Genomic DNA, 15,561 nt, shown 5'->3' on the forward strand with positions numbered 1-15,561 from the left:
GAAATTAACGTTTCGATTATGACATGCGAGGGATGTACGAAAGCCAATTTCGGCAATCTAACATGTGCAGATGCATTCACGGCAGCTCCATATTTTGCACAACTGATAATGGATGGAGCAGAGATAAGAGGAGCGGAAGCAGCGAGTTAAGTTTTGCAAGGGAAATTTGACATGGGGTTTACTTTCATCGACAGCTTACTCAAGACTATTTAATATTATTCTGTCGAAAGTTTTTTCTCAGTAGCAATAACTCCTAATTTTGAGTGATTACCCTGATGAACAAATTCAAACTTTTTTTTGCTCCTTTGAACGAAAATAGGTAATTATTTATAATTCGACCCCGCTGAATCCAAATCTGAAAGTAGAAATGCTGTATCACCTATCGTTTTCCCTGGATTTTCATTTTTTTAAATAAAAATTTAATTCCCTTTGTAATAATACATCGAAATTTGAAATTATTATTGTCTGTTTGCTCATGAAATAAGATTTAAATATTGAAGTGAATAACTATGAAATATAAAAAAAATAAAATATATATATAGGACAGATTTTGACTGTTCAATGAAGAAATTTCATACAAAAAAGAGGAAAAACACACATTTTTACTCGCATTTTCAAAATTTCTTTCTTGAACTTTGCCGTTTGTAACTGCCATCAGAAACCTCTTCCTTGAAGTTCCAACTATAGTCTGCTAATATGGTGTGTACCGATTTTCTTGTATATCGTTTCTCCATGACAGAAATCTCTCGCCGCATTCGTCACTAACCGCGCCCAAGTTAAGGGGGAAAAAGTCCAAATGCGAATGTAAAAAGTTGAATTTTCAAGGACATATTGCACCCCATGCGCTGATAACACTTCAACAAGTTCTTAACAAGTTCCTTGTAGTTGTCAGCTTTCACATTTCCAAGAAAATTACAGCATACTTGTCTGAAAGCTAACCATGCGCATTTCTCTTTTTCTGTTAGCAATTCCACAAAGTTGTCCTCATGAATGATCTCACGGATCTGCAGCCCAATAAATATGCCTTCTTTTAACTTACTATCACTGAGTTTAGGAAATGTTTTTCTCAAGTACCCAAAACCCTCACAGTGTTTATCCAAAGCCTTAACAAAATTTTTCATCAGCCCTAACTCTATATGCAACGATGGCAACAAAATCTAGTCTTTCTCCAGTAGAGGGTGATTCCTAACACTCTTCTCTCTAGGACTTAAGTTTTTTCATATGGGCCAATCCACAATGTTGTAATGTTTATCTTCTGTCCCGCTGTCCCATTCGCAAAGAAAGCAACAAAATTTTGTAAACCCAGATTGCATGCCTAACAGTATACCAATCATTTTGAGGTCTCCGCATATCTGCCAACCATATTTTTCATAATTTATCACTTTTAATATTGTATCCATACTTTCATATGTTTCCTTCATCGTGGAAGAATAGGCAAGGGGTACTGATGGGTATATATTCCCATTATGCAACAATACTACTTTTAAACTATTCTTAGATGAATCTAAATAGTCTCCACTCGTTTGGGTTGTGACTCCTTCCAAGTTCTTGCGGAAGGCATTGCAGTAAGTTAACTCATTACTAACAGAAAAAAATGTGTCCGTGATTGTTGGTGTTTCCGATTTGACACCTTAATACCATCTTGTAATAAATTCCACCCTCTGAGACGAGAACCTAATAATTCCGCTTGAATTTTAGGAAGGTTGAGGTCTCTGACTAGATCATTTAGTTCGGATTGGGAAATAAAGTGAGGTATATTTGGATCAGGGAAATTTGGATCGGTGTTTGAATATGAGGGTCCGGGTTCATCATCTGGACAAGCACTGCTTGGTTCTGTTTCATCCACTGTCCATTCTTTAGGAGGCTTAGGAATTGGTATAAAATCATGACTCGTAGGTTTCTTGGCTGAAGGAACATCAGGATAAAATATAGAATGTTTTGATTTAGAACTATATCCACTATGTTTGTTAAACAGAAGTAACAATCCGTAGTATGATCTTTCTGTTCTGTCCATATTACAGGGTTTCCGAAGGGCATTGATTTGTGAGTGCCATTAAGCCAACCATGTAAAGTTCTCGAACAATTACAACAAATTTTACCTGGTGCCCAGCTTTTTCCCCTTGTCTACTTTACTTCCAAAATACAACTCATATGCTTTTTTCACTATAGGAGTGATAGTATTTCTCTGTGACTTTGGAGTAAATTCCCCGCAAACATAACAAAACAAGTTCAGGTTATTCACACATTTGCGTGACATGGCGAACTCATTAATTGACTTATAATATATTTCTTTAAAAAAACAATTGTGAATGCTCTTATCGTATTGTTAAAATACAACTTATACTCACTTCACTATACAATATTACATTCACAATTTCACGAACATACACAAACATGAAATACGGCTACTTGCGAAGGCTACTCGCGAAGTTATCAGAAAGGAAGTTAAGACTCGACTAACCCACAAAATAACAAATTCTAACAGAGAAACAGGAAATTTCTCTACTGCCAGATGTTTCCTCCACTATATATTAAGTGCCAGTCATAAACACAAGGTCGCTGAAAAGTTCTCATCCATTTGCTAGGAACCAAACGTTAAGCCGGAAGCAGAGCAGGGTGCGGAGACCTGAAACCATAAAACTATAAAATTTGGGTGTTCTGCAAAAAACTTAGGTGATACAGGAAAACGGATGCGATAATCGTTATCAGCACATCTGAATACATAAAGATCACTTAGTTTCATTTAAAGGAGTATTTCATTGTTTATCAGTGTTATTAGTAGCGCTGGTATTACTGCAGTGGCAATAAGTTTACCTGTTTTGCACGACATAATAAACCGACGTTTTTTCCTTTTTTCTTGTGAAGCTCAAAATAAATGTATGTAATGCAAATGTGCGTCGGGAAGGGCACGGGTTCGAACTGGTCCGTTGACCAGCTCCTAGAAGCATTTTCCAATATTTTCAAGGTAATAGTATGTTAGCCTCCGTGGCACAATCGGTTAGCGCGTTCGGCTGTTAACCGAAAGGTTGGTGGTTCGATCACACCCGGGGGCGTTGTTTTTAACCAAGAAGAGTTCGTCGAATAAATAGCAATTGACCAATTTGTGTTGAACTCCTTTAAGTTGATGGATACATGAAGCAGCAATTGAGGCGAAAACCAGTAAATACCGCAAGTATCTGCGAAAAACAGATGGGATAATGCTCATATTGATCAACTAAACCGCGAGTGGAAGCTTCAATTGAGTATATCTTGAGATCATGATGACCAAAGTTTGGAATATATCTTCACGTTTGGTAATCGGCGAGAGGTTAAGGTTTATGAGAAATTATAATTGGGAAAAAATAATTGACCAATTTCGAATCATCACGTGAGCATTGCTTGGGATTTCTGGTGTCTCGTATTGTGAACACTGAAATAAATTGAAAATGAATACGAGCGCAAAAGTTCTAGCAGAGCATGGTTTCGATCCACGGACCTCCGGGTTATGGGCCCGGCACGCTTCCACTGCGCCACTCTGCTTCTTCCATAACAATCACACATCATCAGCTTGTAAATCTGAATACAGAATCAAACTCGTACTTTTGTCGTTGTCGTGGAGTTAGTGCGATATTTACACGATTTCTTCCATGATTAATTTCATCAAGATTTGGGTTTCGAATATAAGCTTTTAGCAAAATGTAAATCTACCCCACTATCGGATTGCAAGCATCCAAATTTAAATGTGAACCCCCTCGATGAAATTTATGATAACGAAGAAAGCCATGTCTTTCAGCAGTGACGTTCTTTCGATTGCCACATCCCATGCATGTTGGCTAATTTCGGGGTTGTCTTTCTCCATGCATGTCATTTCAGGTTGGTGTTCTAACTTTCAGTCCACTTAAGGGCATGATCACATTGGTGAGGTATGGCGAATATTGCAAGTGTAGTTATCCACGTCATTTTCAACTCGATCTACAGCACTCATTCCTGTAGCAATGGACATTTCTACTCTTACCTAAAATATGATTTCAACTGTATCACTGCAAGTCATTCATTTTATATTAACGTTGTGCAAAATAATTTGTGTTAATTCGAAATAGTTTGCGAGAAATTGGCCTTAGAAGTTGTGCCAAATTGATGCTGTACGTCACGAAACCTGAACCGTCTCTGATTGGATATTCCAGTTATGACGTTCTCGTTCGGCAATGAACTCGGTCGTCTGCTTAGCGCTCTAGAAATCCATGCACGAAGGCGTTCGTTGCTCCTCGTGTTCGTAACGCTGATTATTGCAAAGGATTTTCTGTGATTTTCAAAATGAAATTAACGTTTCGATTATGACATGCGAAGGATGTAAGAAAGCCAATTTCGGCAATCTAACATGTGCAGATGCATTCACGGCAGCTCCATATTTTGCACAACTGATAATGGATGGAGCGGAGATAAGAGGAGCGGAAGCAGCGAGTTAAGTTTTGCAAGGGAAATTTGACATGGGGTTTACTTTCATCGACAGCTTACTCAAGACTATTTAATATTATTCTGTCGAAAGATTGTTCTCAGTGGCAATAACTCCTAAATTTGAGTGATTATTAGTAGCGCTGGTATTACTGCAGTGGCAATATTGCACGACATTATAAACCGACGTTTTTTCCTTTTCTCTTGTGAAGCTCAAAATAAATGTATGTAATGCAAATGTGCGTCGGGAAGGGCACGGGTTCGAACTGGTCCGTTGACCAGCTCCTAGAAGTATTTTCTAATATTTTCAAGGTAATAGTATGTTAGCCTCCGTGGCGCAATCGGTTAGCGCGTTCGGCTGTTAACCGATAGGTTGGTGGTTCGATCACACCCGGGGGCGTTGTTTTTAACCAAGAAGAGGTCGTCGAATAAATAGCAATTGACCAATTTGTGTTGAACTCCTTTAAGTTGATGGATACATGAAGCAGCAATTGAGGCGAAAACCAGTAAATGCCGCAAGTATCTGCGAAAAACAGACGGGATAATGCTCATATTGATCAACTAAACCGCGAGTGGAAGCTTCAATTGAGTATATCTTGTGATCATGATGACCAAAGTTTGGAATATATCTTCACGTTTGGTAATCGGCGAGAGGTTAAGGTTTATGAGAAATTGTAATTGGGAAAAAATAATTGACCAATTTCGAATCATCACGTGAGCGTTGCTTGGGATTTTTGGTGTCTCGTATTGTGAACACTGAAATAAATTGATAATGAATACGAGGTCAAAAGTTCTACCAGAGCATGGTTTCGATCCACGGACCTCTGGGTTATGGGCCCGGCACGCTTCCACTGCGCCACTCTGCTTCTTCCATAACAATCACACATCATCAGCTTGTAAATCTGAATACAGAATCAAACTCGTACTTTTGTCGTTGTCGTGGAGTTAGTGCGATATTTACACGATTTCTTCCATGATTAATTTCATCAAGATTTGGGTTTCGAATATAAGCTTTTAGCAAAATGTAAATCTACCCCACTATCGGATTGCAAGCATCCAAATTTAAATGTGAACCCCCTCGATGAAATTTATGATAACGAAGAAAGCCATGTCTTTCAGCAGTGACGTTCTTTCGATTGCCACATCCCATGCATGTCGGCTAATTGCGGGGTTGTCTTTCTCCATGCATGTCATTTCAGGTTGGTGTTCTAACTTTCAGTCCACTTAAGGGCATGATCACATTGGTGAGGTATGGCGAATATTGCAAGTGTAGTTATTCACGTCATTTTCAACTCGATCTACAGCACTCATTCCTGTAGCAATGGACATTTCTACTCTTACCTAAAATATGATTTCAACTGTATCACTGCAAGTCATTCATTTTATATTAAAGTTGTGCAAAATAATTTGTGTTAATTCGAAATAGTTTGCGAGAAATTGGCCTTAGAAGTTGTGCCAAATTGATGCTGTACGTCACGAAACCTGAACCGTCTCTGATTGGATATTCCAGTTATGACGTTCTCGTTCGGCAATGAACTCGGTCGTCTGCTTAGCGCTCTAGAAATCCATGCACGAAGGCGTTCGTTGCTCCTCGTGTTCGTAACGCTGATTATTGCAAAGGATTTTCTGTGATTTTCAAAATGAAATTAACGTTTCGATTATGACATGCGAGGGATGTACGAAAGCCAATTTCGGCAATCTAACATGTGCAGATGCATTCACGGCAGCTCCATATTTTGCACAACTGATATTGGATGGAGCAGAGATAAGAGGAGCGGAAGCAGCGAGTTAAGTTTTGCAAGGGAAATTTGACATGGGGTTTACTTTCATCGACAGCTTACTCAAAACTAGTTAATATTATTCTGTCGAAAGTTTTTTCTCAGTAGCAATAACTCCTAATTTTGAGTGATTATTAGTAGCGCTGGTATTACTGCAGTGGCAATAAGTTTACCTGTTTTGCACAACATTATAAACCGACGTTTTTTCCTTTTTTCTTGTGAAGCTCAAAATAAATGTATGTAATGCAAATGTGCATCGGGAAGGGCACGGGTTCAAACTGGTCCGTTGACCAGCTCCTAGAAGTATTTTCTAATATTTTCAAGGTAATAGTATTTTAGCCTCCGTGGCGCAATCGGTTAGCGCGTTCGGCTGTTAATCGAAAGGTTGGTGGTTCGATCCCACCCGGGGGCGTTGTTTTTAACCAAGAAGAGGTCGTCGAATAAATAGCAATTGACCAATTTGTGTTGAACTCCTTTAAGTTGATGGATACATGAAGCAGCAATTGAGGCGAAAACCAGTAAATACCGCAAGTATCTGCGAAAAACAGACGGGATAATGCTCATATTGATCAACTAAACCGCGAGTGGAAGCTTCAATTGAGTATATCTTGTGATCATGATGACCAAAGTTTGGAATATATCTTCACGTTTGGTAATCGGCGAGAGGTTAAGGTTTATGAGAAATTATAATTGGGAAAAAATAATTGACCAATTTCGAATCATCACGTGAGCGTTGCTAGGGATTTCTGGTGTCTCGTATTGTGAACACTGAAATAAATTGAAAATGAATACGAGCGCAAAAGTTCTAGCAGAGCATGGTTTCGATCCACGGACCTCTTTGTTATGGGCCCAGCACGCTTCCACTGCGCCACTCTGCTTCTTCCATAACAATCACACATCATCAGCTTGTAAATCTGAATACAGAATCAAACTCGTACTTTTGTCGTTGTCGTGGAGTTAGTGCGATATTTACACTATTTCTTCCGTGATTAATTTCATCAAGATTAGGTTTCGAATTTAAGCTTATAGCAAAATGTAAATCTACCCCACTATCGGATTGCAAGCATCTGTAACGTTTGTCCCTCTTGCGTGTGTCCAAACCTTACGTCATTAAAAATTGCTACTCCAATTTTTAGCCATCGAGCGCGTTACGCCTCTCGATTGCTCTCTCTGGTGCTGCCCCTGGCGGTGAATTTTTGCAGCTTATGCCTGCTCGGAAATCCCGCTGCACCAGGCAATCCAGTTCGCCCTCAGCCTTTCAACATAGCACGCCCACTCCGAACGGCTCGCTTCCGTTGCGATCCGCGTCATCTAGTCCACGCCGGCAAGAGTGTACCGATCCACGACTTGTAAAATTGACGTCTGCCACGCCGACCACTGAATGGGGAGAAGGTGATGAAACGAGTACATAGACTCTAGTGGAAGGAAGGCCATGCAACTTTACGTGATTTGAACATTCGTGGGGAGGTATGTACAACAATCTCTAGACCGTGAATATGGCGATGTGAACATATATACTTTTTTTATTCATATTAGCATCAGTGATTGGCCCTCGTGAATTTGCCTTTTTTTTTGTGAGGTGAACATTTCGTAGCGTTACAACCTAGCGTATATTTTGTTGACGCACGACGGCAAGGGCAAAACAAGCAAATCGAAGCATAGAATATAAAACTAGTGTGGACTCAGAATAAATTACGCGAACCAGGCCTTTTTGTAAATTGGCGTTCGTAATAATTACAGAAACTGTGCGTGGCCATTGTTTATGAATCTTTTGAGTAAAACGCCTGTTGGGGCAAAAATTGGATTTTGAATTGTGCAACGAACTTATAGTTCCAGGTCAAATTAGACTTTTCTCGTGCGACGTCAAATGTGGGCGCATTCGCGGTTGAACCAAAAATAACGCAAAGGCATAGAATAAGTACGATCCCTTCTGTTCCTTTTGTTTGTCTTTTCTCGTATCCCGATAATAGGCATATCCGCATTGAGGTAGCACTAACGATGCATTTAGAAAATGGGGACACAAAAGTAAAGTATAACGAGTAAAGTAAAATAAGGGTCGTTTTGGCCTGTGTGTTCGATTGAGTAAAGATGAGTCGTACGTTGTTATCCAAGCACGCAATGTGCGTTGTTTAATAGAGGTAAAACCTCTGTACGAAATATTATTATTATAGAGTAGTTGGCAAGAAATATAAGATTGTTTAAGTAGACGTGCACTTGGTAGTTTGCACTTGATTGTTAAAAATGAATGGGGAAACTATGCGTTATGTTAAATGGAGCGCCGGACGCTCGAATTGTTGATCATGAATGTGTGTTGTTAAATTACTCATAGTAGCTACATTTTGGGTATGTTTGTATTAAACGAATGATGTACTGAATAGCAATCGAGAATACATTTGAGCTTGTTAATTAAAATTGTGTGGAATTTTAATTTCTGTTGCTGCATTCTAAACGGCGAGAATTGCGAAAATAAATAATTGGTTACGAAATAATCCACGATTTAACTAAACGAGAGAATTGGAGATAAGCCTGCAGTCTTTTGGCACGTCTTTTTGAATAATAGATATAATAGTAATAATAGAAACGAAAAGGGAAATTACATTGGAAGAATATTATAGCAATTTTACTTTTTTTTACAGCGAAGAAGGCAGGTATTGCTATTCGCTGTTGAACCCTTTTGAAACTTGTTGTGCGACGTGCGTGAGTTTCTTTGTTTTCAGGGCTCCTTCCCTATTTGTCTCGTGCTTCTTGTACTCGTCGCTCGTAAACTCTTGCGTCATTGTGCCGGAGGTACGACACAAAGAAAGGAAGTACACAACTTGTAACGTGAAGAGCGGGTCTTAAACCTTTTGAAGATGAGTCGCCGCGTAGCCGCTTCCTATTAATTACCGCGTGCAGTCTCGTCAAATCCTGCTCCCACGTCACAAATTTTGGTAGCAGAGCATGGTTTTTTTCGTTCCGATCAATCAATATTATACCTTTTTGTTATAATTGAAATGAATTTTTTTTTCCCCTCCCATTAATTCCCCCCCTTTTTTTCTTTTGTCCTTTTATACAAACTTTGGCAGCAAAGTTTTGGTTTCTTTTGATCCATCAATTCACTTTATATTTTCTTTAGTAATAATTGCCCCGAAAATTTTTTTTACCTCCCATTCTTCACCCCCCTTTTTTTTCTTTCGTGTATTTTTTTCCCCCATTTACAGCTTTTGCCATTTCTTTGGTTTTGGTAGCCCCTCAATTAATCCTTGCCCTTTTTTTTTCAATTAGTGTTTGGCTTTTCTTACTTTTCACTTGTACCGGGTGTTTACAAATTTAAGGATTTCCTTGTTCTTTTGTGATAGCAATATGACATTCGATATTCCTCCTCCCTATGCTCCGTCCCCTTTACCTCCACCCTCCCCTTCAACATTGGATTTTGTAAGTGGTCTCCTGTTACCTCAGCCACAAACGCCCGTGCGCGACCTTGTACGCTTCAATGCCTTCAAATTTCTTTTTCAAGATCTGCCAGTGTTACATGGCCTAGATATCCCTCTTTTATTTACCTTTTTTCTTCGACTTCATAAGATAGTTACCTTGGAATTGCTTGACATTGAGTCAGTTTTGCTATGGGCCTTGCAGTACACCTTGACTCCCCTTAAAGAGATTTGGCTGGAAGGCCTTTTACAAAAGTTGCCTTGGAATTTATTCAAGTTAATGATATGGAATCGGTTGATTCCACATTCTTTATTGTTGCCATTTCAGAACGAGGTTTTACATCGGGTGCAGCAACCCGGTGAGAGTTTGTACTCATTCGTTCGCGACATCTATGACGCTTATCAAATTCTCCCGGTAGAATGGTCGGAGTCACAATTATTAGGGACGATTATAGAGGGTATAAATTTTCCAGCGCGTGCATTACTTTTGGGGCATTCCCGTCCACAAACTATTGGGGATTTACTTCTTATGGCCTAAAACATTTGGCAGCCGGAATTGAAGTGGAATCTCCAACGCAAACCGGACAATGTGGACATTTTGGAACATGTGCCTTCGGTAGACGATTCTTCAGTTCCAGACATTTCGCCCCATCAACCAGTTTCTATTCCATCCTGCATGCCAGCGGTAGCGTCATCAACTAGGTTGGGGCAGGATTCCAATTTACCTTTGGCTTTCGGTACAACACAGGTGGATACCCCTCCCTTTTCACTGCATGCCGAATATCCCTTTTTGTTGGAAGGTCACCCGACACCCACACTGCGGGTGCTTCTTAATCATTCTCCCGTTTTGGCATTACTTGATACCGCTTCTTCGGTATCTATAATTTCTTCTTCTTTGTTACATACTCTTAAAGATTCCTTTCCTATTTTTTCTGACCAATCCATCGAATTGCGAGATGTTACTAACCATTCATTTTTTTTATCCTCCTTTTGTTACCTACCTTTGCGACTTGACCGACTTACTTGGAAATGGCGCTTTTGGGTGTCGGAAGCTCTCCCCTTTTCATTAATTTTGGGCACGGATTTTTTGGTCCATACCAAAGCGACCATTTCTTTTGAGACGAAACTTTTATCCTTTCCCTTTCATCAGGAGGGTGTACCTATTGCTTTCCTTGAACCTACCCAGCTACATATCTCTGAGGCCCTCCCTGGTTCCTCCTCGAGTTCGCCAGAAACTTCTCATGTGTCCGTTATTACCGATCCCCTTCCCGTTCACTTCGATAACCAACCCTTACAATCATTGTTACTTCAATTTCAGGATGTGGTTACGGAAAAGGTTGGTACTTGCACTTTGGATCCGGTTTCGATACCTGTTGTGTCAGACATCCCCTTTCGATCAAAACCCTTCCAACTTAATCCTGTTCAAACTGACATAATGAGGAAACAGATTGAAGAGTTCAATCTGTTTCCTCATTATGTTGCAGGCTCAGCACATTATAGAGCCCTGTCGGTCAGCTTACTCCAGCCCGGCCTTTCTGGTTCCCAAAAAGAACGGTACACACCGTCTGGTATGCTCATATAAGAACCTTAACCGCCTAATAGCGTATGATCAATTTCCGCAACCGCGCATAGACTTATTGTTTCAACACCTACAATCAGCGGCAGTATTTTCTTGTTTGGATCTATGCCAATCGTTCCATCAGATACGGTTAGATGAGAGGAGTAAAGACTTGACAGCATTCGTCACTTCCTTTGGCCAGTATAGATATACTCGCGTTCCGTTTGGAATCAATCTTGGAACTCAGATATTGTCAAGGGTTCTCGATGAGGTATTGGGAAAGTTTAAATACAAGTTCCTTTTGACCTATGCAGATGATTTATTGATATATTCACCCGATGAGTCGTCCCATATGGAACATCTTAGAGAGGTCCTTCAGGTTTTGCGATCGGCTGGTCTTACTGTCAATCCGGATAAATCTATTTGGATGGCGTCGGAGATTAAGTATCTCGGTTATATCATTTGTAAAGGCCAGATGGTTATGGATCCGGATCGGATTTCAGCTATCCAAGATATTCCCGCTCCTAAGAGCCAGAAGGGTGTTTCCCAGGTCATGGGCTTACTCTCGTATTATTCCCGGTTTCTTCCCCAATTCGCTGATCGCACGTCCTTTTTAACAGATAAACGGAAGAAAGACGCTACCTTTGTATGGACTCCCGATGATCAAATTCGGTTTGATAATTTGAAAGCCGCATTCATTGAACATACGGTTCTGGCCTTGCCAGATTTTACAAAGGAGTTTGTACTTCAAACGGATGCCTCAAGTTTAGCACTAGGCGCTACCTTAAACCAACGAGAACTGGATGGCTCATTGCGTCCTATTGCGTTTGCCTCGAGGAAGCGTACACCCTTGGAGCGTAAGCAATCTATATATGAAGCGGAGTGTTGCGCGGTGGTGTTTGGATTCAAGAAATTTCAAACATATTTAACCTCTAAACATTTTGTTCTCCAAACAGATAATCAGGCATTGTCTTGGCTTTTAAAACACCCTGAACAATTTGGTAAGTTTGGTCGATGGCTTTTGTATTTGTCTCGTTTCTCTTACCATGTGGAACACATTGAGGTTATACGACACCCTTGGCGACGTTTATATATCGATTTGGTTGGTCCTCTTGTTCGTTCCACTAAGGGTAATGTGTATATATTGGTGGTGGTGGATGCCTTTTCCAAGTGGGTGTCCTTGTTTCCGCTTCGGTCGGCTACATCCCATCATATTATTGACAAGCTACGCACCTTGTTTTTATTGTTTGGTGCTCCATGTGAGTTGGTTTCGGACAATGCCTCTTATTTTCGTTCTAACCTCTTTAATAATTTTCTATTTGAGTCAAATATTCGCCATATTTACACTAGTGCTTATTATCCCAATCCTTCCTTAGCGGAGAGATTCATACGGAACCTTAAGGCTTCGTTAATTTGTTACCATTCTAAGGATAACTCCAAATGGGACACTCATCTGGAAAGCATAGCTTTTGCCTTCAATACCGCCCAGCATGATAGCACTCATACGTCTCCATCTAAAATTATTTTTGGTCGAGACATAGACGGCCCGATGAATTTTTTTTGGGAGTTACAAACTGACTCTGAATTGGCTGTTCCTCCTTCGCCGGAGCGGGCACATCGCTGGGGTGAAGCTTATCAACATCTATTAAAGTCTTGGCGCTCTCGCCAACTTAAATATGACCCCTCCAGATCCCAGGTTTCTCTGAAACCAGGAGATATGGTACTTTACCGTACCTTTCCCCATAGCAATGCCTTGCTCCGTATTTCTTCTAAACTTCAGGAGCGTTGGTCGGGTCCGGCTCAGGTGTTTAAAATGCTGGGTCCGGTTACCGTCATGTTGGTTGACCCAGATACCCAGCAAATGATCCGAAAGGTCCATGTCTCTTACGTCAAGCCATACATCATTCGGGATATGGATGTTGACCCCCAACCGGTTGATTTATCGGATACTGAGGTTGCAGTTACGCTTCAGTCTTCCCCTGACAACTGCTCATGATTTTTTTGACATTATTAAATGGTAATGCTTATTTCTTCCAGCGTAATTCCTGCTTCTTCTCCTTACTTTGCCAGTGTATATTTATTATGTTTTTTTGTATAGTTGCAAGTGCATTATTTATATTCATGTATTAATATTTTTTAAAAAAATCAGTTTTTTTTGTAATTATGGGTTGTTTTGTACATACCCTTGTTGAGTTATTTATTAATATTGCTGATTATGCTTTATTGAAATTTGACACTGTTTATGTCATGCATCCTATGGTTCTCCCTTATTTTTGGCTTCTTTTGTAATAGTGCTACCTTCCTGTTCCTTTTCGTAGTAATTGTCCTCCTCTCCTTTCCTATTTCTTACTTCTTCCTTCTCACTTTTCTCGTTTTTGATTCTTGTTTTTTTTTCTTTTTCTATGTTTTTACTTCTGCTAGGATGGAATATGCTACGCATGCGCTTTGGAAATTGACTATGTTTAACAACTTCTATTACACTCAGTGTAGCCTTATGATGCATATATACATCTGGAACGACCATGTGGGTGACATAATTCAGTGGTGTGATTGTTTTTCTTCAACTAGTGTCCACATTGCAAGGAATCTAGGTGTATCGACCGGGAGGCGTACACGATCTCCTCTGAACTATGTGATCAACGACAACAGCAGTGCTTTTATATGGAGACTTAATTATGCTCTTTGAAATTTATCAGAGTTAATCTCTGATCTGTGTTTTGATTATGTATATGTCATTATGGTGTATTGATACATTTTGGGGGTTTGTGTTAATAGCTGATTGTGTTTTGGACTTGGTAATGTGGTTGACCTATGATGGGCTTCTATTGGCGCGTTTATATTCTTGGGAACAGTGCATTGCCTTTTTAGGTTAAGGGGGTTTTGTTTTTCGCTTGTTGGGGGTATTTGTAACGTTTGTCCCTCTTGCGTGTGTCCAAACCTTACGTCATTAAAAATTGCTACTCCAATTTTTAGCCATCGAGCGCGTTACGCCTCTCGATTGCTCTCTCTGGTGCTGCCCCTGGCGGTGAATTTTTGCAGCTTATGCCTGCTCGGAAATCCCGCTGCACCAGGCAATCCAGTTCGCCCTCAGCCTTTCAACATAGCACGCCCACTCCGAACGGCTCGCTTCCGTTGCGATCCGCGTCATCTAGTCCACGCCGGCAAGAGTGTACCGATCCACGACTTGTAAAATTGACGTCTGCCACGCCGACCACTGAATGGGGAGAAGGTGATGAAACGAGTACATAGACTCTAGTGGAAGGAAGGCCATGCAACTTTACGTGATTTGAACATTCGTGGGGAGGTATGTACAACAATCTCTAGACCGTGAATATGGCGATGTGAACATATATACTTTTTTTATTCATATTAGCATCAGTGATTGGCCCTCGTGAATTTGCCTTTTTTTTTGTGAGGTGAACATTTCGTAGCGTTACAACCTAGCGTATATTTTGTTGACGCACGACGGCAAGGGCAAAACAAGCAAATCGAAGCATAGAATATAAAACTAGTGTGGACTCAGAATAAATTACGCGAACCAGGCCTTTTTGTAAATTGGCGTTCGTAATAATTACAGAAACTGTGCGTGGCCATTGTTTATGAATCTTTTGAGTAAAACGCCTGTTGGGGCAAAAATTGGATTTTGAATTGTGCAACGAACTTATAGTTCCAGGTCAAATTAGACTTTTCTCGTGCGACGTCAAATGTGGGCGCATTCGCGGTTGAACCAAAAATAACGCAAAGGCATAGAATAAGTACGATCCCTTCTGTTCCTTTTGTTTGTCTTTTCTCGTATCCCGATAATAGGCATATCCGCATTGAGGTAGCACTAACGATGCATTTAGAAAATGGGGACACAAAAGTAAAGTATAACGAGTAAAGTAAAATAAGGGTCGTTTTGGCCTGTGTGTTCGATTGAGTAAAGATGAGTCGTACGTTGTTATCCAAGCACGCAATGTGCGTTGTTTAATAGAGGTAAAACCTCTGTACGAAATATTATTATTATAGAGTAGTTGGCAAGAAATATAAGATTGTTTAAGTAGACGTGCACTTGGTAGTTTGCACTTGATTGTTAAAAATGAATGGGGAAACTATGCGTTATGTTAAATGGAGCGCCGGACGCTCGAATTGTTGATCATGAATGTGTGTTGTTAAATTACTCATAGTAGCTACATTTTGGGTATGTTTGTATTAAACGAATGATGTACTGAATAGCAATCGAGAATACATTTGAGCTTGTTAATTAAAATTGTGTGGAATTTTAATTTCTGTTGCTGCATTCTAAACGGCGAGAATTGCGAAAATAAATAATTGGTTACGAAATAATCCACGATTTAACTAAACGAGAGAATTGGAGATAAGCCTGCAGTCTTTTGGCACGTCT

The 15,561-nt window shown here is 40.1% G+C and overlaps 3 non-coding genes across 3 annotated transcripts; all 3 read left to right on the forward strand.

The window, feature by feature from the left end:
- The first annotated feature begins 2,979 nt into the window (after window positions 1-2,979).
- TRNAN-GUU (transfer RNA asparagine (anticodon GUU)) lies at window positions 2,980-3,053 on the forward strand. The gene has a single exon. It is a non-coding gene; the product is annotated as a tRNA-Asn (tRNA).
- A 1,704-nt stretch (window positions 3,054-4,757) lies between these two features.
- TRNAN-GUU (transfer RNA asparagine (anticodon GUU)) lies at window positions 4,758-4,831 on the forward strand. Its single transcript has one exon. It is a non-coding gene; the product is annotated as a tRNA-Asn (tRNA).
- A 1,716-nt stretch (window positions 4,832-6,547) lies between these two features.
- TRNAN-GUU (transfer RNA asparagine (anticodon GUU)) lies at window positions 6,548-6,621 on the forward strand. Its single transcript has one exon. It is a non-coding gene; the product is annotated as a tRNA-Asn (tRNA).
- Window positions 6,622-15,561: the final 8,940 nt, after the last annotated feature.

The sequence above is a fragment of the Lepisma saccharinum genome, chromosome 16 (assembly GCF_977018435.1).
Source record: "Lepisma saccharinum chromosome 16, izLepSacc3.1, whole genome shotgun sequence".
In the NCBI taxonomy this organism is placed as follows: Eukaryota; Metazoa; Arthropoda; class Insecta; order Zygentoma; family Lepismatidae; genus Lepisma; species Lepisma saccharinum.